Genomic DNA, 27,974 nt, shown 5'->3' with positions numbered 1-27,974 from the left:
GTGAACATTGAGATTGTGGGATATTTTTCATGTGCTTCATTTTCTGAAACAAGGTATAGACATACACCTGTGAAAGAAGACATTTATGATTGCCATAAATTTGAGAATTCCTAATACACACCCAGGACCCTTAAAAAAGGCTGTGCATGAGGATAGACCCTTAAAGCAGACTGTGTATGAGGATAGACCCTTTTTAGAACTTTTTTATTAGATTTTCTTTATTTACATTTCAAATTTTATCCTCTTTCCTCATTTCCCCTCCAAAAACCTCCCTATTCCACCTCCCTCCTTAAGACAGTCTGTGTTTGAGGATGGGAATGGCCACTGGCCCAGAGGACTTGACCATGCAGCATTATGGGTCTTGCTGGATCGACAGGGTCCTAAGGAGTCACATATCTTCCACTGTTCCTTCTCTGTCCAAGATGTTCTCAGACATTTAAAAATGTGCAAAAGAAGAAAGAAGTTACAATCTCTGACTTCTTTACTTCTTCTACACAGAATCTTCAGTTCTTTAAGATAAAAACAAAAACAAAGAAACAAAGCCCCGCCTTGTTTTTTTACCTCCCTCCCTTTAAATCATCCAACCTGAAGTTGTTGGGGGACTTATGGCCTGTCAGCCTCCTAGCCTCAGTTTCCCCTCCTGCATCCTTCCTCTCTGACAATTGCAATAGATACGGGGGCAGGTTTTAAAAAAAGAAAATCCATCTATATGAATTCTATACTTAAAAGTATACTTAAAATTTTATACATTAAAAAATTGATGATTTGTAAATATGTAATTCCATGAAAATGAAGACGAGCACACTGGGACTGTCCAATACCAGCAATGTGCCTTTACAAAGTTAATGAACAGTCTCATGGTTCAGCTTCCTCACTTGTGCAAGGGAGAAAGATACAGCTCCTATCTCACCGGGATTTTCTCACAGGGCTTTTTTGAGACATAAATTCTGTCTCATTGTATCTGATCTTAGTTTGGGGGATGCATTTTGCAACGATTGACACTTAGAACAAAGCCTGGTAATGGAATGCCTTCCACAAACATTAATTCTTATTTTCAAAACACAGACTTATTTGATTTAAAATTATACACTAATTATATTCACATGATTAAATTATGTGTGTAATTATGCATAATACACTATATTTAAAAATAAGATAGGAAATAGGTTATCACCAAAAATGTTCACTGTGGTTATTTCTGAATCCTGAAGCTGATCCCGATTCCCCCTCACCCCAATGTCAGTTGAGTCTGTTTGATTATATGCAATTAGGTATATATCCCTAGTATACATAATCAATGAGAATTCCATTAAAAACCATAGTGATTGCAATGACCATCATGTAAATCTGGCTTCCACAAATACAAAGATGTTGAAAATATATTACATTTCCTTATATAACCAAGCTACTTAGGTTAAAACCTTAAGGTTTAGCCAGGTATAGTGGTGCATGTCTTTAACCCCAGCACTTGGAAGGCAGAGGCAGGCAGATCTCTGAGTTCGAGGCCAGCCTGGTCTACAAAGTGAGTTTCAGGACAGCCAGGGCTACATAGAGAAACCCTATCCTAGAAACAAACAAACAAACAAACAAACAAATAACCAAATAAACAAATTTGCTATTTGGAAAGAACCACTCTTACAAAAAGATAGCATCTTTTCTTAGGTCAACATGTGTTTGATCATATCAGTGCAATATTTCCTAAGTCCTTACTTTTATTAAGGTTTTATTAATAATGTACACTACGGTATAGCAGCTACCATGCTCAGAACCTAACCAACAATAGAAACGGTTCTGCTTGTTAACGTGAAATTTGCTGCTCATTTTTTATGACCATTCTGGAGATCATCCCCAGGGCCTTGCACATGCTAGTCAGTGGTCTATCTCTGAGCCTCCTTAGCCTCATCGTTTAGTTTTATGCCTGAAAATCCAATATATCACACCACCATCGTTGTTGCCAAGACTAAGAAGGGCAGAGAGAAAGCAACACCCTGTCCAGTTGGATTCTCTGGCATTCAACTAGTGTGGGAATTGCACACGTGGGGGTCACCAGCCACTGAGACAGGACGAAGATAGAAGGTAGAGGGGACAGATGACAAATAGCCATTGAACAATCCCATCTGGCTTTAGGAAGCCACTGTGATGCATGTTTTCAGGCTTATTATCATAATTCAGGAAGGTTAGTGCCCTGGTCACCATTCAGTTTGTCAGTTGATGAGCCCTAAAGCAGATAATTCTCCTGAGAGTAATTGAGAGCATTAGGCTTTGCATTCAGTGAGAAGCTACGCTGTCAGAAAAGACCCTGGAAGAACTTCCACTTGATTAACATGTCTTTGTTCTTTTAAAGAACGCAATAAATGCCTCCACACCCCACAGGAGATCATTATTTATTGCACAGCCCTCCACCCTCCTGTGGGCCCTTCCCTGTGGATTTGTTCCACCATTCCCTGGTAGGATGTCTAGTTTGTCCTGATAGCCCCCTACCTCTCTCACACTGACAGGTTGTTTCTTTCCCTGCTTGGTCCTGATTCTGGCTTCTGCTTTCCTGGGCTGCACATACAACAACCTTAGGCAATCCATCCACAGCCATCGATAGAAATCTGTGGTAACAGATTCAGACTCCATACCACAGGACTCTGCACCAAAGTAGTCTGTGATGACAGCGATGGGTAGAAACTCTAAGCTGTAAGGACATGATATCTCAAAGTAATTTTCTCCTAATTGAACACAATAACTGTGCACCTTAGTAAAATAGAAATAACTAGTTTCTAATTGGATCACAGGAAGTCCTAGTAAGGGAGTATTTGGACCCTGAATCAGCCATCCTCTGTGACCAGGCAAAGTTTGTAGTGTGAAACTGGGAAATTACCCAGCTACAAAACCTTTAACCTACAATCAATCCCTCCTGCAAGATGTGCCAGGGCAATGGAGGCATAGAACTTGTGGAAGTGGCCAATCCATGCCTGGTATAATTTGATGCTCACACCACAAAAGGGAGTCTATATCAGACACTGCTTGGATGACCAGAGGCTGGATAGCCCAAAGACCTATGATAGGAAAATAATAATAATAATAATAATAATAATAATAATAATAATAAATCTGATTCCTAATGATATTCTTATATACTCATAAATTAGTGGCTAGCCCAATTGTCATCAGAGAGGCTACTGCAAGCAGCAGATGGGAGCAGATGCAGAGATCCACAGTAAAACACTTGGAGAGAGAACCCAAATTATTCATCTCCATAGGGCTCCTAACCTTGGAACTTGGGGAATAACACTGAAGGAGCGGGGAGAATTGTAGGAGCCAGAGGAGTGGAGGACATCAAGAGAACATGCTGCATAGAATCAGCTAAGCAGGACTCATAGAGTCTCACAGAGACTGAAATAGCAAGCAAGGAGCCTGCATGGGTCTGTGCTAGGTCCTCTGCATGTATGTAATGGTTCAGCTTGATGTTTTTGTGGAACTCTTAACAGTGGTAGCTGGGGTGTTTTTACTTTCATCTGCTCTTGGGACCCTATTCCTAGTAATGGTCTGCTTCACCCAGCTTTGATATGAGGGTTTGTGCCTAGTCTTGTTGTATCTTGTTAGGCTATGTTCAGTGGATGTTCTTGTGAGGCTTGCCATTTTCTGAGGGGAAATGGAGGAGGAGTGGATCTGCTGAGGAGGGGAGGGGGATCGGGAGGATGGGGAGGTGGGAAGACTGGAGGGAGGAGAAACTGTGGTCAGGACAGATGAAAAGAAATTCTTTTGAAGGAAGCAAAGATGAGTGGAAAGCTATCTAAAAAGGCCAATAGGTGCATAAAATAAGAAAATCCACGTCTCCAAAGAAACGCATACGTTCCCGATGTATTAATTTAACACGTTTATATTAAGATGACTAAATATCAGCATTATTTCCCCATATAAAGGAAATGTTTCCTTAAAGGAAACCGAGACAATATACATCTTGTCCTTAAATTAATACATATTTATTGTAAATATTTGGAAGATAAACAAAGGAGGAAAGAAGAAAATCTATTAAGGAGAAGCAGAAGGAGGTGGGGAAAAGAAAAAAGAAACTTCAGTAGCAACCCCACTCTCTGGGGACAAATAACAGAACATTGAGCAGCACTTAAGACTGAAAGGCACCCTGGACCATGACTCTTCCTTTTTCCCCATCAAGTGTTCTGAAAGCACACTTCAGTAAGTACGCCATCTCTGACATCATGACACATGACTGCATGACATTCTCTTTTGTGTGTGGCAACACACATTGTAAAACTGCAGGAGCCTGTGTGCACATGAGGAAGCCAGATGACAAGTGCCACTCCCATTCCCCAAGAACGCTGTCTGCTTATACCTTCCAGGTAGATAGAATCTCTCACTGGCCTAGAGCTCACACTGGAGGCTTGGCTGGCTGTCCAGTGAGCCCCAGGGATCATGCTGTGTCTAGCCTGTCAGCACTGGGATTGGAAGAATGTGCCCTGGAGCCCAGCTGTGACTGTGGGTCCTGCAGTCCTTGTACTTACATGTTAAACACTTCACCAGCCAAACCATTTCCCCTGTCCCATGCACGCTCTTTTTAGCGAGTACAATACAATGAAGGGCATGGGTCTGAAGCCAGACTGTCACTCCTCAATCTAGCCATGATATCACATTGGCAAGCAACTAAACTGCCCCATGACTCAATTTCCTTTGTCTTAAAGAAGCAGTGATGACCACTTCCCAAGATGGTTATGAGGATCAAGAAGATCTTGTCAATGAAATCTTTAGCTTAGTGTCAACTATACCATACCGTACTTAGCATAGGTTACTAACAGGTTTCTCATCTGCTGGAGTCTCTCTGTCCCCACACAGCTAAACAGTGTTGTGAAAGCATTAAGCTTGTCTTTATGGGAACTGAGTTTCCAGTGCCTGTCAGGATCCAAGCATAATGAACTGAGTGGTTATCTGGCTGGCTAGCTGTGTTAAACCCTTCCTTCCTGCCAGGAACTATTAGTTTTAGCAAACAGGAATACATACAACATCTGCATAAGACAGTAGGCTCACCTTGAGCTTCTTTGCAGTGTTTCCAGCATCTTTCTCTCCCCTGTATCCTCTTGTTCTTTCAATTGTTCAGTTTAAATCAACTTTCCCCAAAGCCTTGTTTCAAAATCTGCTCTGCAGTCCCCATCCTTTCCTGCAGTTCTCCTTCTCAGTTCAGGTTTGTTGGTCAGCAATAAGCTGTCCACATCATCAAGTCACTCACCCTAATCACCAGCCTCGAAGTCTCATCCACTTATCTATTTCAGACACACAGTTCAGTGGTTTGGGTTTTGGCAAAGTCTAAATATGCTATGCCCAAAGAAACTGTTCCTGGACATAATGAGTCATCAAACTGGTTCATTTCCTAATGGTTTGGGTTTGTTTTCAACCACACACACACACACACACACACTCATTTCTAATAGACTGTATGTTTTTCTTAGAAGTTTATTGTTTTTACCAGGGCCCAATTCTCCTATATGTTTTTATAATTCTTTCTGTTTACAATTGTCTACTTTTTTCTTTTTTCTTTGCAGCAGCAGCTTAAAAAATCCCAACAACTTAAAATTCCAGTTTTAGGTGACCATTCAGATGGCTGAGTGGCTAAGAGAAATTGCATGGGACCTGAGTTTGGCTCTTAACACACACTGGTCAGCTCATAGTAGCCTGTAGCCTCAGATCTAGGAACTAACATTCCATAGTTAAAAATAAAACTACATCTTTAAGAAAAATTCTATTTACTATCAATTGCACATGAAGAACTCTGGAATTTGTCTATTCTTACAGATAAAACATGAGCTTTATCTGTAAGAATAGACAAATGGAAGCAATTTGTCTTACAGTCTCTTTACACAGAACCAGCAGAAATGATTGAAAGCATTCTAAGTGATACAACAAGATGTACTGATCCTTCAAAAGCTAGGGAAAGTAGGTACAATAGATGAATGTAAAATATTCCATCAAATTCATAAGAAGAAGAAGAAAAGAAGGAGGAGGAAATCTGACTTGCATTAGAGAAGATTAATTACAGTATATCAAAGAAAAGCGTGATTAATTCTTAGATTTCTCCTAAGGCAGCCTGTCAATCTGGGCACTCTGTTCTTAGAGACCAGTGATAATCACTCATGAAAACATCGAAGAAATAACACTCTCTTAAAACCCAATGCTTAACTTATTTTATCATACTTTAAGTGAGCCATTAGCAAAGTGACATATTTGAATACATGCTACCTACACTAAAAAAGATTTGAATTAAACAAGCTCTACTTCAGAGGATATACATAAGCCAAATTTCAAAACTGAAGAAATTTTAAAATTTGTTAAAATGCTTAAAGAAAGGGGATAAACCAGGGGAAAGTCACGAGGGTTTTCTGATAGCTTTCTATTTGGTATTAAAAGTATGTTTTAAAAAGTTTTAATGACTCAAATATTCACAAGCTTATGCAAGTAAATATTTCACTATACGAGTCACTAGACAAATAATTTATTTATAGCATATTCCACTTTCTTAAAAAAGTAACTTGAATTAAATATATGCTCTCTACCTTCATTGGCATGAATAAACTATATTTCAAAATCGAAAGAATTCCTTTCGAGAGACTAGGTATTTCAAATTCTACTGAGGCATCTGTGTTTGAATCACTCTTCTTCCTCATCCTATCTAGATTTATGAAAGTTGACTTTTTAATAAACTTAGACATAAACATCTTTGTGCTAAAGTTATTTCATTATGTGAAATTCTTAAAAAGATAAATTTGTAGGAAAATTGTATAAATCCTTTCCAAGACTGTTTTTTTTGGGGAGGGTTGTTTGTGTTTTTCAAGTTTTGAGACAGGGGTCTCACTAAGTGCTCACTCTAGTTCAGTCAGGTCTTGAACACACCAGCCTCCTGCCTCAGCCCCCAAGTAGTTGGGTTACACCCCCATTCTGTCTTGCTTAGTTTTCTCAAGGTTTTTGATAAAAATAAGTCATCTGCCCCACTTTGAGGATGCAAGAACATGTTGATGTGAAACAGATATTATTTTAGTTCCTTAAGGAGGGAAAAATGGGGTCTTCAGTTTAGTGAACCAACTGAGTTTTTAGATCTTGTTCTCTGCAAATTGCTGTGCTGTGCTTTAGACTCACAAAATCCTTTGCAGGTATTTGTAGATTCTAGCTGTGTGTGTGCTTGTGTGCTTGCGTTGACTCCATGTGTACATGTGTGTGCATATTTGTGGTGAGTGTGGGCTTTAAATATAGAAGTGAAATGGTCAATCGTAATGCCTTTTACCTTGTATACATTTTTGGCCATCACATTAGACCAAGATGACTCAGCATTTCTTTGAATTCCTCCCTATTTTATAGTTCTCCTTAATAAACATACATTAAGCATTTGCTGCATATCACCCTCGAGTCTAAGCATTTAGCTCATCATAACCAAGCTACTGCTATTACATCTCTGTGTTAGCTACTTTCATGATTGCCGTGATTAATTACCTAGCATGAAGGAATGTAAGGGAGGGAGAGTTGATTCTGAGTTACAGTGAGAAGGAAGGGATCATTTCTTCATGTGGAGGAAGCCATAGCTGCAGGAGTGGGAGTCTTGCTGGTGACATTGCATCCATAGTCACTGAGCAGAGAGTGAACAGGAAGTGGGAACAGGCTGTAAAACAGGTCCCACATGACTCACTTCCTGTAGACAGGCTCTACCATCTAAAGGTTCCTACCTTCCCAAGTCACACCGTCAGCTGGAACAGCGCTCACAGGGAACACTTCCATTCAAGGCACCAAAAGCCCTGAGAGCTAAGTGCTACTAATTCTCTAGTTTTCAATTAACAAACCCACAGCCACATAGCCAGATAATGGCAGACGCAGAACTTGTACCTTTGTAGATTAAATTACAAGATGTACTCTGTTCTGGCTCTCATAGATGAAGAACTAGGGTGTCTTAGCCTTCATTGGCTCTCTATGTTTCTGTTTGGCCTGGTGCTGTAAGCATTATGCTGTCAATTTTTGATGGCTCAGAATGCCTTGCACATGGGATGGCTTTCCTTCATTATAAAGAGTATCTAATAATAATTATATCATATTCATTTAAAGCCTACTAACATAAAGATAAAAGATAAAAACCAAACCACTAACAGTAGTGATGGGTGGAAAGTGGCTGGGGGTTAACATCAGCGTGGTGACAAGTGGCATCCTGCAAGCAAGCATTATTTGTTGAATTAAAAACAAGGCAGAAGGGAGCTGGAGAGTTGGCTCAGTGACTAAGAGCATTTGTTTTCATTTCAAAGGACTCAGGTTCAATTCCCAGCACCCACATGAAGGCTCACCACCTCCTCAAGGACCAGTATATGTGGTGCACAGATACATATAAAGGCAAAACTCTCACATATAAAATAATAAAATCTAAAATATTAAAAAATAAACCAAGGCAGAAGGTTTGACTCCGTGATACTGCTTTATATGCTGTTAGAGTGTTAGCTTAACAAGTCTTAGGTTCCATGTGCATCATCAAACTTAGTCTCTGCGGGCCTGCTTGCTTCTGTAATATCAGCAATGAGCTTTTCCATTTTTGACTAGCTGTCTAAGGTTGAACATTTACCAAGATTTCTAATCTGTGAGGTTTTTTTTTTGGAGGGGGGGGGAAACTACATGAAACTCTTAGGAACAAAGAAGTTTACAGAATAAAGTACAGGATGACCCCCGCCCCTTGTTTGTATAGTTCTGGTTTTCTAAATGAAAAGTCAAAATTTAAAGACAATAAGATTGCTTATTTATGAATGAGATAAGAAATAGGTACAATTTTCTCTCAGAAGATAAAAGGACATTGGAATTAGACACTGGAAAGTATCTATGCAAGTGAACATTATGCAAATTTACTTGAATGTCCTTAAGATCCCTGGACTGTGACACTGACCTTGTTTGGTCTATCAAATGGCACCTCCTTGAACTGGAATGATTTCTGCCTAAGCACACAAAGTCATATATCTTGCGTACCATCTCTACAGGTGATGCAGAGTTATAACTCAGACCTGTATTCTGATGCTGAGATGGATGTGTGGGATCTTAGATCTCTATATGGGAATCCTGAAAAGGCATCTTTCCAGAGTCTGCTTACATGGAAGGCAACACACTGCTGCAGTCCCTCTGCAAGGCAGTTTCATCTCCTTGACCGTTCCATTCTGAATGTTCTAACTCTTCTCTCTCAGTGTGAAGCCTTTCATGTGGTTCAAGGGTATCCCATTTGAAGTGGGATGAATCAACACACACTTCTTCCTCTCATTGTGAAGTTCCTTCTTTGCCTCTAGATGTGGGACGAGTGAGCTGATGATTGCTAAATACTATAATTTGTCTAGTTGATGTACAAAAAAAATTTAACCCGTTCCCCAGGAATGCTTTTCCATTGCTTTTGAGACACGGTTTCATGTAACCTCGGCTGGTCTTGAGTTCACTATCATTTGAGAAGGTCCTTAAACTTCCAATCCTCCTACCTCTACCTCCAAGCACATAGATAACAGGTGTGCACCACTACTGGCTGCCTCAGGAATTTTAACTCTTCAGCAATACTGTACACTGCAGGAGTAGAGGTCACCAACACTTGTAAGATCATCTTACTTTTTGCAGTAGTAGTGTGCTTTCTTGCTATAGATAGTGGTATGAAGACTACAGAGTTGAGCACAAATGAGCCAACTGAGACCCAGACTTGAAAATATAACTCAGAAAATGATACCTGAGCTGCCTCATGTAGCTCTTCAGTTAGTCTACACCTCTTAAACTTTCTATGCATATTGGAATGTCTTACTAGTAAGTCAGTTACCTACTTCCAAGTGTTGCAAACTGTGGTTTAGACCCCTCTATGAGGTTGCGTAACTAAACATGGAGATCATGAGTAACTCAGCAAAAGTGAAAGGTTTCTGAACTCACAGTGACCACAAATCAATTAAGAATCAGATATGTCATGAGTTCAAGGTGTTCCTGTTAGAGCTTGCTCGAGTTACACCCCATGACTCCACTGCCGCCTCGGATCTGAACACACAATGTGTGCACTATGCATTGTGACTGCCATCAAGCCACATGATGCCAAGGAACAATGCCTGACACACCTTAGCTCAGATGTGAGATCACTAGATATTGTAAAGGGCAGTGTTTTCACTGTGCAGACAGAGATTTCTGCTCTTACAGCTGTGTAATTGCTTAACTACAGAAATCAGACTTAATATTTTCCTACCATAATTCCTCAGTCCCTATCAACTTAGTATATTTTGAATATACTAAGCACATTATTCATATGACTTTTTCTTTTTAACAAATGGTAAAAATATTTACACATGTATAAAACAGTTGTTTTAAATAATTTTCTTTTAGATTTATTATCAGTATATATTTCATTTTTATTTCCATCTTTATAGTTATATACTCAGGCTACATAGAATTTCTTGAATCAAAATGAAATTATGAATTAAAAAGTATAATAGTTTAAATGAAATATGTATGTTCTAATCCTGTCTTTGGGTGTGTGTTGTGTTTTGTGTGTGTGTATGTGTGTGTGTGTGTGTGTGTGTGTGTGTGTGTGTAGTATGTGCACTTGCATGTATAAGCATGAAGAGGAACAAGGTTAATATGAGGTGTCTTTGATCATCACTCTCTAGCTTATCTTATGAGACAAATCTCATTAACTCTCTCATTAAGCCCAGAGCTCAGCAATGGCTAGACTGACTGGCTTGTGAGTTCTGGTAATCTCCCTATATCCTTCTTAGTGCTTGGGTTACAGGGCTGTCCAACCATACCTGGATCTTACATGGGTGCTGGGATTTGAACTTGAGTCCTCATGCTTGCCTGCCAGGCACTTTAGTAACTGAGCAACCTCTTGAATCCTCTATAAAATTCTCAGAGCAAAACTCCCTGGTAAGCAAACTACATTAAAAGATCTTCATAATATCAATTCTGTTCCATGACAATTTTGTAAAATTTTTCAAGGAATATATGCCCCCCTCATCATGGTGAAAGGATGAAAACCATAAAAGAGAAACAATATAGAGCTTTTATCTATGAATCTCAATTAGTATAAAGCCTGAATTATTAACAGTGTGCACTGGCAATCTGCCATTATGTTTTCAAATGACTTCAGACTGATTACTTCAAATTTGTCAAGGCTCAGATAGTTCACTTTTGTGTGGAATTGACATACAGGCAAAATGATCTGCTGTCAGAATATCAATTGCATTTTCTATATGAAATAATATACTTAAGTAACTAAGTATATTATTAACTAAGTAACTATTTTCTTTAAAATTTCTTTTCATAGAACATGTATTTTTTTTATTGTGATGGGGGTAACATTAAAACAAGAGATCTTTACACAATCATTACATGCACAAGATTCTTAGAAATTTTCAAGCAATTCAAACCAGTATACACACGAATTAGGTAGTTTATTAAAGATTTCTGATTTGGTAGTTCTAAGGCTTGAGATTTTGCCTCTGTATAAGTTCCCAGTGGTGTGGATGCTGCCTAGGAACACATGAGGCAGCCAGGTTTCACAGCTTAACCACTGAGCACTTGTCTACACACAACTGTCAAATATTGCCACAGGACCAGGGCAGCAGCTTGCTGTCCACTATGAAGAGGACAGTAATTTCTGTTAGACACCAAATTTCTGAAAATGATGTAATCGAGAACTTACGCTGTAGTGACGTGCTCTGCTGGGTTATTCAAATTGTAGTGAAGGCCTTTGCTGGGTTGTTAAGGACACCATATAGTAAGCGACAGACTGAGCAAAGGGTGATGGTGATCCATACTGTTCAAAGTTGCTTCACTGTCTGTCTTATCTTTACTTGGCACACAGAATCTGAGAGTATGACAGCTCCAAGCTTATCTTAGTTTTCGTAGCATTAGCAGAATTACCTTCAAGAATCAAAGACTCAAAGTAAAGAAGGCTGCATGCAGAGCTGAGTGACTATTCTCTGTCCTTCAGAAACCTACAACTTCTACTTTGGAAATTTCTCTCTTCTGCTGCGTATTTTCCAGTTCTGGTTGTCACTGTCGTCTGCCTGGATTGTTGGGGTGATTGATGGTTATTACTGCCAACTTGGCATCAGCTAGAATCATCTAGAAGAATAGCCACTAGATGTGCCTGTGAGAGATAACATAGGTTAGGTTTATTGAGCCTCTGCTTCACTACAGGCACACAGTAATAATCTGAAACCTCTCAAAACATGAGCCAAAATAATTTCCTCTTCTTAAAACTGTTCCTCTCGTATTTGTAATAGTCATGAAAACTGCACTTGCGCATTTGGTTGGTTGTAGAAGTACTGCCTGCCTAACCCATCACAAGGTCCAGCTGCAGGAGAACAAGGGCTGTGATACCACAATAGAAGACAAAAAGAAGGGACAGAACATGAAGAGAACAGAACTGGGTAAAGGGACAAGGTTTCATAGCAATAGCATCCTCCTCCACTTCCAGAGACTAGCCATGGAAATCAACATTGGCCACCTCAGAGACAAGACTCTAGGAGGACAAGCTGGAGAGCTGGCAGGAAGCACAGCCCCTGCAGTCTTCCTAAGTGCCTGCAACCAGTTTGAAGTCCTTATTCTTGGGGCAAAATGTCAGAAGATCAACCATTCATCATCTGTCAATGTAGGTCTCTATCCATTAGCTCCATCTTTATCACTGCGAGAGTTCCCCAGTGCAAGGATTGAAACTGAATGTGATTTTATGTGTGGAAAGATTCTGGCATGACATCAGTCATAACACTTCTTACTGCTGTTTTCCAAGTATATCAGCACAAAGATCAACTAAATTCTTGTGCTCAGAAAGAAAACTAAGTAGGAAATGGCAGGCAAGTGTAATCTCTGAACAGAAACACCAGGTAATGTTTGTTTTTTATATCTGACTAGTCAGTTGTGCTGGCCATCTCTATCATCTTTGGCTGTAATAGAGTGGAGATGATGGAAGTCAAACTCTTAGTCAAGACATGAAGGATGAGCAGGGCTATGTTGGCTAAGGGACAGTAGAAAAGGATTCTGGGAAATGAGCTGGTGAGGGTTGGGTCTGATAATGTGTTCAGCTCTGGAGGCTGGGGCACTGGGGGAGGAAACCAATCAAGAAGAAGGAAGGCTGCTGAAGTGGAAGATTCTTCCTGAGATACTGCTCTTTCTAGAGCTCTGAGGCAAACAGAAGAGTCTGCTACTTTACAGGCAATGATGGAAGGAACAGCCAAATATATGGGGCATGGTGTACTTTGATGTGATGACTAATTTTGAGTGTTCAGAGATTTTCCTAAAAATAATACATACTGAATGAAATATGTTTACCTCAGAAGTGGATGACATTGAGTGATAACCTGTGACCAGATAATGGAGTTTGCACACCACCAGACTCAGAATCACAATGGCTCTCATCCAAATAAGCCTTGCTACAGGGTAGCATTACTTTAGACTGTTAATGTAAGGACAGACGAGCCCAGACATGAGATGAGGGCAATTTGGACAATAAGAAGGCGACTCCTTGGATATTCTTGCCAGCTGAAAGCTTGAAATGGTCTGGCTCACCGGTTCAATATGAACATTAAACAAACAAACAAACAAACAAACAAACACCTCTAACTGTGTTAAGCAAAGGTAATGGGTTCACAAGGAAAAGCTGAAGAGCCAAACAGAGGCTGGATGCCCCCATGCCTCCCCCAGGAAGCTCTTCTTCCTCCTACTATGAGTTTGGAAGCACAGAGATTGGTGGGTGGGATCTAGGTCAAAATGGAAATGCATATTACTCCAGAAATACTGCTCAAGGCATAAGAAAAACACCCCACTCTCTTCTTGCCTAGTGTTGACAGCACTGCCCTTGACACCAGCAGGCAAAGCGAATCTAAAAATCTTCTAGGATACAGGGAAGGAGGGGAACCTGGCGAGTGGTGGTGATCAAACACTGGCTGGTGCTGCTGTAACCTAACTTCTGTTGTAGATCGTATGCATTCCAAACCACCTAGCCACCATTTGCTTAGTGGGAGGAAACCATGAGCCTGTGTATTCTGTATTCTGTTTCTCTTAGCTGCTAATTTCTGGCTGTAAAATAACAAAGTAGAGCTCCCTTGTCTTAAATATAGTGTCCTCTGTGTTTTGTTAGGGTGACTCAGTCTCTTAAGGTCATGATCCTGGCTGAAAAATCCCAACTAGGGCCTCCCAGGAAAAGGAGGCACAAACTTTATCCATTTTTCCCAGATAGAATGAAAAACTCACTGTCCACAAAATAGAAATAGCCACATAGTGGGTGTGAAGTTACCTATCAATTAAAACACATTCATTTTTAAATTGTGAGTAGCAGTGGTCAGGATGGTCCTGGTGTACAGGAAGCTATTATGTCATCATATTCCAGGTACAGGATGCTATCATAATTGCTATGTTGCCGCCACATGCCCAAAATGTAAGGCTAAGGAGGCTAGCTAGGTAACCAGGAAAGCCACAGGTCAGGAAAAATTTCTCCAGTTTGGAATGGGGCCAATTTGATGTATTCACAAAGCTTTCTTCTGTTTACATGGAGGTCAAGAAGCACAGCCCAGTGATGGGTTTCAAGGAGTGACATCCATTTAAACTGAGATGACACCCACAAGAAATTAAACTTCAGATGGGAATTTAAAAAGTCAAGGTTGAGCAATTAATTGTACAGATTATAAAGGAGTAAGGTCTCTAGAGGAAGTTCTTGTGGCTCTAGAAACCAAAACAGAGCCAAGAAAAACAAACTCTACTGTTTAGTCTCACTCGAGGAAGACTTTGGTTTCCCTACCTGTCCACTTTCTGTCTGAATGTCCAGCCACACTGTCCTTGCCATGTAAGGACATGTGCTTCCACAGAGGCTTTGGCCACCTAAGCTGATACCATACAGAAAGTGACTAACACTCCGGGGCCATGGGGAGCTAGGCCAGGGATGGACTTGCTTGCAGCCGTGTTCTGTGTCTCTGTCTCTGCTTAGGGTGTTGCTCTATTCCTCTGGCCTCCAAGGTTAAGTTGTTTCTGGAAATTATGAAGTCCTTGGTGTTTTCTTGCAACAGCTTTGCAACAAAAGAAACAAACCCCAATCAGTTGTTGCCAGCAGCAGTCTCAGGAAAAGAATCATGTTTTTACAGAAATCTGAATTCCAAGACACAACGGTCTGAGCTCAGTGTTTTAAAAACTTTGATCATGGTGGGAAGGTGAAGACTGTATAAAAGGTATGAATGGAATTTATCCTGTCAAAGAGAAATCTTGTGTAACCAGTAGATGTGCTGTGTGTGATCATCCTCTGGGTCTATGTGGGGAAAATTACAAAATATGATAGGAATTTTCTCCTGGCCAACAAGGCATCTCAATAAGTTAAAGCAGATAGTCTTTTCTCTCACCTTCTTCTGGTTAAAATCCCAGAAGGCTTCACTGGATATTGAGAAGGTGTGTTGGGGCTGAAGCTGGCAGAGGAGAGCCCCATCAATGCCCTCTGTTTGGGGCATTGAGGTTTTTCCTGAATTCCATGTTAATTTACTCTCAAGTTTGCTTTCAGAATCAGAGGAGACACAATTTCAAAAGAATACTAAGATTAAAGATATGTTCATCAAAGACTTTTTCCATTTCAAACACAAGACAGCTGAGCGAAGCTCACAGAGATGGCAGGATTGCAATAGCCCCGCCACATAGAAAAGCTCTTTGTCTCTTATTTATCAGCTGTCAGGTTCAAATGCAGGTGATTGGTTGACAGATGTGTGTAATTTTCTGTGAGAATGATAAGAAGCATTTGGCTACTGGGATGCACACATGGTGTGAAGTGTGCTTGTAGAGGGTGACTTGGGGGCTGTGGATACTGGCTTCCTACTCTCGCCAGCTCAGTGAACAAATCAGGACTGTTGTAGATCCAATAATATCAACCAGCAAAAACTCCAAAGAGAGCACCAGGCAGTTTTGATGTTAAGTTTTCCTTTCAGTTTTCACATGTATCTTTTGTAGAAAATTTAGAGTGATAATGTGGTACACTAAGACTCTATGGGCCCAGATTCTAGGTCTACCGTCTGACCTTGAGCTTCTAGGTCTACCGTCTGACACTTGAAGCTCTTGTCCTCAGTCTCCTTATTTAGAAACATCAGCAGGAGCAGCAAGCAGCTACCCTCCAGGCTCCTCAGTCAGGCCTCTTTGGAGGATTTCTTTCAGAATCCCTAGATCACTTGCATTAGAAGGTATCTATTCTGTAAGATGTATTAGTGTTTACATAGAACTTTTATAGCATCTATATACTTTAAATTATCTCTAAGGTATAGTCCTCAATGTTCTATGGACTCTGTGACGCAGGAAACCATGAACAAAAATATGTGTGTTTTCAAGAAAAATGTTTCGTTTCAAATAGTGTGCAGCTGTGATTGGTGGAATTCATGAATCTCACTTGCATAACTTACCCTACAAAGTCCTCATGAAAGAGGGAAAATGTGTCTAATACCCATGGAGCGCTCAGCATGGCGCCTTGCTCTTCATAAGTGAGAATCGAGCTCCTGCTGCCCTCACTGTGGTCAGCTCCAACTGCAGAGCATTGTGGGTAGTGAGAAGAGAATGAGGTGTGTGGTTAGATGTCTCTCTCTCTCTTTTTTTAAACTGTCAACTCCCATCCTTCATTCTACCAGAGCTCACATGCAAATGAGGCATACCTCTAAACAGCTTTTCCTTTCTTAGGGTTTAGGGAGAAGAGAAAAACAGGTGAGGCAATGGGGTCACAGCAATGAAACTAGTGGGCTTGATATGTAAGGGGTGTAACAGTATGCATGTCTTGACACCTGTGGAATATATAAAACAAAGACTGAACTCTAATAACCATAATAGACTTTAACTAATAGACTTGGATTCTTATTGTTCGTCAATGATACCAAATGGACCTCACTGAGAGAAGATAGGAAGAATATGCAAAATGTAGGTGGAAATATCAGGAAAACCTGAACTCGGCTCAATTTTTGGTAAATTTAAAACGGGACTTTGCAAGCTACGGCAAGATTCAGTGTCAGTACTGATAAATCACTAGACAGGGTGACAATTTGACAAAAATCAGGCCCCACCTCTTCAGGTCTATTCCTTTAAAAAATTATTAGATATTTTCTTCATTTACATTTTAAATGCTATCCCAAAAGTCCCCTATACCCTCCCCCCTCCATGCTCCCCTACCCACTCACTCCCACTTCTTGGCCCTGGCGTTCCCCTGTACTGGGGCATATAAAGTTTGCTAGACCAAGGGGCCTCTCTTCCCAATGAAGGTCAGATGTCTCTTAATTCCATCACTGGCTGACTGCAGAGCCTCTTATCAAAGCCTCAGCCTCTTCAGCTGTAAACTAGGTCCAACACCGCCTTGGGGTCGGCTTGTTAAACTCAGGTATATTGCCAGTTCATAGCTGGTGTCCTGACCCATTATGGCAGTGGTCAGAGCTCCAGGCCTCAGAGCTGGACCACATCTGAGATGTTAGGTGAATTCCCAGCCTCCCTAATTCTCTCAGAAGTACCTGCCAATAATTGTGGCAGTGGCCAACAGCGTTGCTGCAGGATTATAAGGCATAAGGCACATGAAGACCTGATGGGACTCTGTAAATGCTGCTTAAGTTGTAAGACAGTAAAAGATCTTGAAAGAGTTTATATCATGCTGGGAACTAGGGAGGTGATTCCTTATTTAAAAACAAACAAACAAACAAATAATTAAATAACATTTTAAACAACAACAACAACCATGAAACGTACCATACCATCTTTTACCAACCATGAAAAGCCATCTAAAAGCAAAAGATAGAAAGAAACCTTCACAACGAAAGGCTTTCCCAGGGAAGCCAGAGCAGTCGCCTGTGACACAAAGATTCACTGAGGAATGTGAACAAAACCTCCTATAATCTGTTCCACCAACCCCACCCCCACCCCTGTCTGATATGTCTTTTACCTTTCCTGTCTCACTTGCCTCTCAGTTAACTGATTGCTGGTTTGTTGGTTTATTTGTTTGTTTGTTTGTTTGTTAGGAATGGGAAATATAAAAAACAAGGACCCTGGTTCTTTATCGAATTTGAAGTTGTCTGTCTGCAACTTGTCCTCAGGCAATCCAGTATGGGCTCTCTCTCTCTCTCTCTCTCTCTCTCTCTCTCTCTCTCTCATACACATGTTAAAAGACGAGGCTGTGTCTTCTGATTTTTTTACTGCACATCATCTTCCTTCATCATGTCAAGGATGTCTCCTAGAAAAGGCCTGTACATAGCAGACCAACTACTTGCCTGAACTGTGTCCATCTCTTTCTTCTTTTCTGCCTCTAAATGAGTCTCCGAGGATATTAGACAGTGTGAGAACAGCAAGGAGAAGCCCTGTCTGCAGCTGCAGTTGGAACTCTGCTCAGGAGAGAGTTTGAGATTCAATGCTCAAGGCAGGAGCTATGAGGGTATCGGAGCTGCTCGGGTCTTCTAGGGGAAGCTAAACTGAAGGGGGAGGGGCAGAGAGGGTCTAGAATCAACAGCCCTTGAGGAAGGCAGTGAGTGGCCTGCAAAAGAGAAAGAGTCTTTGGGCCAAAGGTTAGAAGTCTGATTGTCAGACCAGGTTTACAGGTCCAGCTCTTAATGGGGGACATCTGATATAGCTGTCACCACTGAGGAGCAGTGGGTGACTCTGAAGTGTAGTTCTTAGATAAGTGGCTGTCCTTACAACACTGCTTTACACGTGGGCCTGAGTTCCTGTTTCGTGTCATGACAAAATACTAGAGGAAAATGTCTTAAGGAAAGGTTGATTTGGGCTCATGCTTTCAAAGGTCTCTGTTCATGGTTGGCTTCACTGTTTGGGGGCCTGCGGTGAGGCAGAGAGTCATGGCATGTGAAGGGGAAAAAAGAGAGGACAGAGTTAAGAGGGGAAAGGAAGAGGAAAGATGTGAAGAAAGGGAGAAGAGAAAAGGAGAAAGAAGTGGAGAAAGGAGGGAAGGCAGAGATGGGGACACAGGAGTAGGGGAAAAGATATGCCTTCAAAATACATCTCCAGTAACCTACTTCCCCCAAACCAGCTTCGACCCCTAATATGCCATTCATGATAGTTATCTTTGGATTAGTCCACAGACATAATGAATATTCTCATGATCCAATCACCTTTCAGTATCACTAACAACTGGGGACCAAGACTTCAACAAGAAAGCACTTCTGAGGTCCTTCTGACCACAATGGGGTCTGTGCAGCTCTCCCAGGCCATCGGCACAGTCAGTACTGATAGTGTAAAGCAGGCAATGGGAGATGCAAGCAGCCTTTGAGCTCCTCCTTTGGTGCTCACAGTCTAGAAAGGGCTGGGGCTAACTAAGGACATGTCAACACTGGGGAATTATATTTTGTACACAGCCTTTCAGTCACTAGAGCAAGTGACCTTTAGATGTTACTTGAGCTGTTATTTTGATGGAGATACTGTTCCACCTTTCTGTCAGGTCTTCTCGGCACTCCATCTTAACTTTATCCACAAAACAACTCAAAAGAAGGGCTATAGGACAGAGAGAAAAAGAGAAGGCTGGGGGAAGCCAAGCCCACTTTGTCCACAGTGAAAGTACTTACAGAATTCTGCTTGGACAGGGCAGACTTAAGAAAACTGTACTGCCACACAAATGTTAACACAGGACAGATTCATGTTGGAAACATTAGATTCACACATTTAAATATTGAAAGAATTACAGTTTTATCTTCTAAAGTCTATTGAACAGCAACAAATCCCCTGGCTACCATTTTAAAGAATGTTAATTTGTAAGCAAAAATAAAAGCAGGGGTAGCAAGATGCTTTTTATTTTATTTAGTTTTGGCTCTCACGATTGAGCACTCACTCTACCATTGAATTGTAATCCCAACACAGGATCTTTTAGAAAACAATAATTAGACAATTCTTTAATGCATGGGTCTACCTATATTTAGACTATATTGGCAGATTTAAAAAAAATATTCCTTTAGGGGCTGGAGAGATGGCTCAATGGTCAAGGGCATTTGCTGTTCTTGTAGATAATCTGGATTCAATTCCCAGAACCTACATGGTCGCTCACAACTACCTGTAATTCCTGTTTCATGGGATCTAATGCCTCTTCTGACCTTCAGGAGGTTCCTGTACATAGATGGTGCACACATGTACATTCAAGGACACACATAGAAACACACACATAAAATAACAAAAAAAACATTAAAAATTCCTTTAAGGATACAAAATTTGTGTGCACACGTGTGTGTTCAAAGAACCATTTCAACCAATACCATCAATAGATTTTGCATATACCACCATTCCCTTTTGTTTTTGAGACAAACTCTCACATATTCCAAGCTGGGCAAAATCTTGCTATATGCGGTGCACCTTGAACACCTCCTGATTTTACCTCTTGACAATGGGGGTTACGGATCTGTATGTGATGATGTCTAGTTTGTGCAGTGCTGGGGATCAAACTCAGGGCTTCGTGCATGTTAAGCAAACATGCTACCAATTGAGCCACATCCCCAATACCATTCACTATTAATGGAACAGAAAGGCTTTTAGTTTTCTTCCGTATTGCTACTCCCTGTGGAGAATTCTGTTTAATTTCAAAGCTGTAAGCAATTCCATTTGCCCCCTGCGGTTCCCTGAACTTTATGGTCACTCTGCATTCAATACCGTTTTGCTTTCAAGCTATAATTATGTGTTCGTACCAGAACAAGCAAGTGCAGTTGCTTCCCGAAAGCGATTTCAGCTTTGTCATTTGTGTTAATTCCTAGTCACAACACTCGGGTGAGAGGTACCACCGAGACGGGATAATTTGAGCTCAGAGTTCTTCTAGTGTTCTAAACTCTTCAGAGAAAAAGGACTAAAATAATCCAATGTCATCGTACATATTATAGCCCAAATTCTCTGAAGGCTTAAAATCCAAGCCCCAAGGCACTGTAGAAGAGGGCTGAGAGACTAAGTGGTATCTTATGCAGTGTGATGTATGCACAGCTGCATCCTGGGGACACTATAGCTTCATAACTGAGGGTAACTCAGGTGTTCGACTCAGTTCCTGACCAATAACCCTCCATACCACTTTGGCTTCTCCTATTGTATCTGGATTGTATACATTTCCCGAGACCAGGAATTCTGGGAAGCCTCAGTATGCCCTGGATCATGACACTCCACCTCTTTCTTCTGACTCAGCAGTGAGCCAAGCCGGTAGGGAGGAGCAACCTGTTCTCCATGTCAAAAAGCAGAGTGTGCTTGCATCTATGCTGCCCACATTTACAGGCACTGTGTAAGAGTGGCTGTCTTTAGTTATCAAGTGGAGGGCCTACCTACTTAAAGCAATGAGTACAATATATATATATGGCAACCTGCCATTTATTTTGGGCTTTCTTAACCTCTATAGACACTCTATAGTCCACAGGTACGTTTGCACTATGTTTTCTGGGATTTTAGATGACTGCAACGAAAGACATGCTCTGAACAAGCTGTCCAAATGGTTTGTAAAGATGTTGAATCAAATGATAATAGGACATAAATTGCTCTCAAACTATACACTTACATGACAAAACATTAACACCTTCGAGTGACTAATTGAATCTAATTTTGTCTAAATAGCAACTGAGATAATGTCCTTAAATAATGACATTTTTCCCATGTGCAACAAAAGCATCATAGATATATACAGAACAATCAAATGACTTGGGCTGAAAATACTTGAGCCCAACATTACAATTTTGATCTTAAAGTTCTCCTTCCCTTTCCTGTTCTCATCATCCTTTTGTCCTGTAACTCTGAGTTATAAACAGGGTTGATTTACTCACTGGTGGTATTGGCTTTAAAGAGAAATTCCACCTCTGTGTTGTTTGGAGGTTAAACGGGTGAGGTACAGGAGTAGAACCAAACCAAGAGGCAGAGTCTTCAGAAGAAATTCAGGGTATGAATGGCAAAGTAAGGAGCTTAGTCAGTGGGGAACCAATGTGACAAGAGGAAAGTTGGGTTATATGCCTCAGTTTGGCTCTTCTTTTTGCTCAAAGACACATGGGGCACTGAGAAAAGGTACGAGACTGGCTGTGGGTCTTTTCTGACAATGTCATGAATCTGTATACACACTTCTCACTTACATGCACAAAGCTGTATAGTTTAAGTCTCTCACATCATGGGATGCTCTAATAATGATGGAAGAAGACATCACCAAAATATTCATAAAATGAATACTGAGTGTGATAATTAATGCTGTCAACTAGATAGGATCTCAAGTCACCAAGAGAGGCCTTGTCTGCCTGTGAGGGATTATGTAGTTTAGATTAACTGAGTTGGAAAAACCCACCCTAAATATGAGAGGTGCCATGCCATTGGTTAGGGTTCTAGACTGAATGTAAAGGGTGCAGGTAACTGAGCAGCAACATTCATCGCCCTTTGCTTCTTGACTGTGGATACAATGTGGAGAGCCAACATCATGTTCCAGTCTCCAGCCTCCCCTGCTGTGATGCCCTGCACCTTGGGTCTGTGAGCCCAAACAAACCTTTCCTGAAGTTGCACTCATCAGGTATTTTGTCAGAGAAACCTTTGGAACACGGTCTAATAATGAAGTCCTACAAGGGGAATTCTGAGTGCTTTGAGAAAATTCCCAGAAAACAAGAGTCTTGTGGCCCAAGTTTTTAAAAAAAAACAAAAACAAAAACAACCAGAATTGTTCTTGGAAAGTGTTGTCATACCTCTCCCAGGTGTAGCAGAGTAGGGTGAGTCTACTTCAGATCATTCATTACAACTGGCTATTGTTATTTGTTTATATGCCTTTATGGAAAAATGTGTTTTCATCATGAGTCGCTTGCCCTCCATATGCTGCTCATCCTCGTGACTGGACACTTTACTCATGTGATTCTTCTTTACCACCAGAGTATAAATTGTCTGATGCTCTGAATAAAGTTGGCTATTGCATGGCACTTTAGTATGCCTCAGTTTATAGATTCCATATTCCCAGGTCCCATGGCTAACAGAAGTAGTAAGCAAGAAATGAGATCAGGAACTCATAAACCGAATAAAGATTAAAATCAGGCATTTGGAAAACTAGAAAAAAATCTAATTAATAGATTTTATGAATCACATATTTCTATCTTTTCATATACATCCCAATTTCCATTTCTTAATATGCTTATTAGTGTGGTAGTGGCAAGTCAATCATTGCATTGAAACTCAAGTGGATGGTGTATCCAAAGGTTACACATTCATTTCAGTCTCTGTGAATGAATGACAAATGAAATGACATATGACAGTCCTTTATTCCTGAGGGATTAGAGTTTTAATCACCATTTCAGGTTAGCACCAACTCTTTCCAATGACTAATGTACTATCACTTTCTCCTAACAAGAGGGAAAACATTAGTGCTCTTCCGAAGTTTGAAGCAGTTCCATATATTCTGAAATGTCTGCTCAACTAGCTTTTTTAAAAGACAAAGCACGTGCAGGCTATAACTAATCCCCAGGCCTCAAAATAGAATGAGCTTTACCTTTTATAGGAGGAGGTTTGCAAACCAAAATAGTTCTCTGGTCTCTAATGTTCTCTGATCCTGCTGTGGGTCTAAAAGTCTTCCGAGCTTCGTCTAAACACAGCCATGTCTTCAGCTACGGGAATGAAGCAGTTGCATTTGCCGTGTCTACCCACCATGTCTACCAGGGACAGCAGCTGACGTCCAACACTAATCTTGGACTTCTTAAGTAAATCCAGAGTGCCATGAAACAACTCTTTCAGTATTGCCAAGGCCTCGCTCACTGCCGGGAGCTCCAGTGACAGATCATCCTGCGTCTTGTTGAGTGTGTTTGCTTTGCTTTGCTTTGCTTTCAAAACATCTTGTTGAGTGTGTTTGCTTGCTTTGAAACTCAGAAAGTTAATCTCTTTCAAATGTCCATCTTGAAATGCATCTTGAAAACTTTTATTTATGTCACTACTGAGCCCATTTGGGGCAAACATCAAGATTACAGACATGAATAATATTCAATTATGACCTTGATGAGGTTAAGTCTATATTAGAGGGAAATTTGGAACTACATAGTTCAAATAAGAACACAAGAAGAAATGCTAAGTGAAATGAGTCAGATGGACTTTATTGTACAATTTTGTTTATATAAGGTTCATGAGCAAGCAAACCTTATCTATGGAATTTGAAGTAGATTGTGACAACCCTGAGATGTCAGTGACTGGAAAGGGGCAGGAACCAGTGATAATTGTGTTCTATTTCTTAATCTTGGTGGACACACATCTTTAAAAATACAGCACTTTCATACATATGCATAGTAGACTTCATAAAAGGTTCAACTCAGAAGTTTTTAAAAGCACACAGTTCACATTTGGGGCTATTTCTTATTGTTCTTGTAGTTTAATAGTGTTCTTAGCATTTTTCTGGAAAGTATCTGCAGAGTCCCACAGTTGAGTGAAACGCCCCTTCCCTCAAGAACTCCAAAGTGTTTTGTTAGGCATCTCAATTTCTTCAAACCTAGTGACTACTCTTACTACCTATTAGTGTTCTTCTTATAGGAGGTGCTCAAACTGTTGAACAAGTTGACACTTCACATTCTACACCTTGCACTGTGCTCCACTTGGCCTCTTACTGGGCTATTGAGGGCTCTTCAGTGCATCTTTTTATTCTGCGCAACATACCATGCATAACCTGTGAGAGTCTACGCCAAGTGCAGAAGCAACACACCCTTTGTTTTGCTTGTGTGGATGCAGTAAAAAGATAGCAGGATAGCTTTTATTTATCTCACTAAGGAAATATAGTTTCCCAGACATGAAGAAAAAGTATTCATGATGACTGCACACTCTGTGTTATAGCTCATCCCTCACTCCAGTGCCACATCATTATTGTATCTGGACAAGAACCAGTGGTTCTTACTAAAGTTAGATGCATTCTGGAACAGAGCGGGACGACTGTATTTGGCATGATGGCTACATGCTCAAAGAATGCTTAACCAACTCTCAGTCTAAGGACATGTCTGGGTTATTTTTGTCTTTACTTTTTTTTTTTTTTTTTTGGTTTTTTTGAGACAGGGTTTTTCTGTATAGCCCTGGCTGTCCTGGAACTCACTTTGTAGACCAGGCTGGCCTTGAACTCAGAAATCCACCTGCCTCTACCTCCTGAGTGCTGGGATTAAAGGGTGTGCCACCACGCCCCGCCCTTGTCTTTACTGTTTAAAAAGTAATACATCCCTTCATTGCATTCTCATTAACAGTAACTGTGCTGTGTTTAGTTCCTAGGGGTTTATTTCTGTGCCAAAACTGTTCATGTGATGGATACATTTTTAGGATACCCATTGTCAAGTGTGAAGAAGGCTTCAAGGATGTATCTCTATAGTAGCAACTCCCACAACCCACTGATAAGTTGTTTTTAGTGTGTTAATGCCTCTGAAACTATGAGCCGCCTAATGCTCTATAGCAACTTCCAATCACTACCAGCTGGTCACAGCTGCAATGTTGTTGTCCCTTCCTGTACCACCTTGCAGTACACAGTCGGAAAGGCACCTAACAATCACTTCAGGAGGACTATTGCTGTAGGCTGTGCAGACATCTTGGCATCTTCAAGATTGAGAGAGTGTTACCCTTGAGTCTTACAGGTTGGTATCACTGGCTTGGGAAAAACTTCCAGAGACTAAAGCAATGCTCTGGTGACAATGCATTTTAAGGGATTTCAAGGGGACATGTAGTATCCTAGTGGTCCTAAGGGATCATGGACACCAATGCTAACATTGGCAAGTGATTCAGAAATGGTGGAGTCTGCGAAAGATTGTTTAAAATACTATTTTATTCACTTGACTTTGCTTATAATTTCTTATTATCTGTATTTAAGATCAATAATTAAAGTCTTTAAGTAATACATAAAGAATAGCTTAGGTAAATTTAAGTAGTAAGATACCATTGTTCATCTTATTTTGTTTTTTCCAAGATTCTACATATCAGATACACACTTCACATGACCAAATCTTCAGAGGTTAAAAATACTCAGTTCCATCTGGTAGGATTGATGGATGACCATGATTCAGCATAAAGCTGTCAATCATGTCATTGTGTGTGAATTCATACAGACCCAGATACGTTCTCCTCCAGTGTTTTCTCCTGGACTGGTTCCTGATTTCGTTACCAGGATTCATCCAAGTCCATTGTGGAGCAGGATGGTTTTGCTTTGTTCCTTGGCCAAGAATCACTTAATTCTGAACGTCTTATGGGAAGACATGGCGAGAAGCCTTGTCAAGTATGCAGTACATGATAGAAAGAATAACCATTGTTCAACTTAATGAAATTTGTGTGTGTGCGTGTGTGTGTGTGTGTGTGTGTGTGTGTGTGTGTGTGTGTGTACACGTGCACACTTGCATGAATGTGTGTGTGTGTGCCTGCCACTAATGTACTTGCAGGGGACAGAAGAGGACATTAGATTTCCTGGAACTGGAGTTACAAGGCAGTTGTGAGCTGTGAAACCCAAGTGCTGAACTTGACCATGGTTGTCTGGAAACACAGCAAGTGCTCTTAAGAGTGGATTTTATATGTAGATAGTCTTTTTAACTTTAGTATCATCAACTACGGTTCTTTATGTGAACTGCCCGTTTTTATGTATTTGGGTGTTTTTCTACTGAGCTCCTTATCATTTCTTGCTAAAGTTTGCAGTATTTTATTTTTACATGTTAAAGGAATACCAACTCCTTACTCTATGCACACAAACCTTTTTCTTAGTTTTATCTATCTTTTGAGCTGTGCTAATGGTAGAGTTGCACTTTAGAGACAAATTCAGTTACTAAGTGTTGTTAGGCAATTTCAGCCCTGATAGCTGCCAATTGCTTTCCTATGGCTCCTTCTAGACTGAGGGAGGGGGCACACATAAACATCTGACTCCAGCTACCATCAACATATATACAAAAAACATTGTCACCTAGTCTTTGCCTTTGACCGCATTTTCCCCTGAAAGAAGAATGTTCTAGGTTGCTCCAGACCAGCCACTCCACATTGCTTCCGAGGCTGCACAGGAGTAATCTTGTATTTGCCAGAGGTAATTATCACAAAACTGATCTAATGAGAAACAGCCCTTTCTAGTTATTCCTATGCACCCAGGTCCCCAGCATTTGGCTGGTGCCCAGGGCAGAGTTGGGCCTCCAAGTGTTGCAATTGTGTTAGCCAGATGTCACTGGGCTGGGCTAGCATTCAGTGCCACCAAAACTCTGTGACGCCAACAGTGAACTGTGACCACTGGCGCTGCTGCATTTCAGAGTCAGCCACGGCTCTGCCATGAAATAGGAATCAGGTCTAGAGAAAAAACATGCTTTGAGGTTCTGAGTTTGTTTTCTGATCTCTCTCAGACAGACGCAGTAGTGTTACTAAGATCTCTATTAACGCTGTCTTTGGATCTGTTCTTTGTGTTTATCTCAGCTTCCCTCTCTTGACACCCAATACTAAAGCAGTCAGGCTGGAGAAACAGTGTGAGAATCTGAGTTCAATTCCTAGGATATCTATCTATCTATCTATCTATCTATCTATCTATCTATCTATCTATCTATCTATCTATCTATCTATCTATCTATGTTTTCTTCTCTCCTATATTACGTTCCAATCACAGTTTCTCTTTCCTCTTCTGTTCTCAGTCCCTGCTCCCAACCTCCCTTCTCTCCCAAGACCACTTCTCCTCTGTTTTCTATGACTCATATTTTTTAAAATCGAGGGAATGGCAGCTTGTGTTTGTGGTGGCAGCACTGAGAGCTGGAGATGCGCAGATCCCTGAGGCTCTCCAGCCAGCTTGTCTACTTGACCAGCACCAAATGGGAAATCCTGTCTCAAAGGCTGAGATGTAAGGCACGTGAGGAGCCCTACCCCGGGTTGACTTTTGACACATGAACACTCACATAGCCTTACACACATAAATGTGTACATACATACATGCACACACAAAATTAAAATAAAGTAGGAGCTAGGGAGATGATTCACTGTATGCAGACTGTTCTTATAGAAGACCAGAGAGTTTGGTTCCATACACCAATGTGAAGATCCAGTGCTCTGTTCTGGACTCTGGG

The 27,974-nt window shown here is 40.8% G+C and overlaps 1 protein-coding gene and 1 pseudogene across 4 annotated transcripts in view; both read right to left on the bottom strand.

The window, feature by feature from the left end:
* The window catches only part of Rnf150 (ring finger protein 150), a 228,006-nt gene that overhangs the window by 168,920 nt on the left and 31,112 nt on the right, over nt 1-27,974 (bottom strand). The window lies entirely within an intron of this gene.
* Nucleotides 511-26,291, bottom strand: Gm46045 (annotated as a pseudogene).

Source organism: Mus musculus, chromosome 8 (assembly GCF_000001635.26).
Source record: "Mus musculus strain C57BL/6J chromosome 8, GRCm38.p6 C57BL/6J".
NCBI lineage: Eukaryota > Metazoa > Chordata > Mammalia > Rodentia > Muridae > Mus > Mus musculus.
This window is presented reverse-complemented; position numbering and strand designations above follow the sequence as displayed.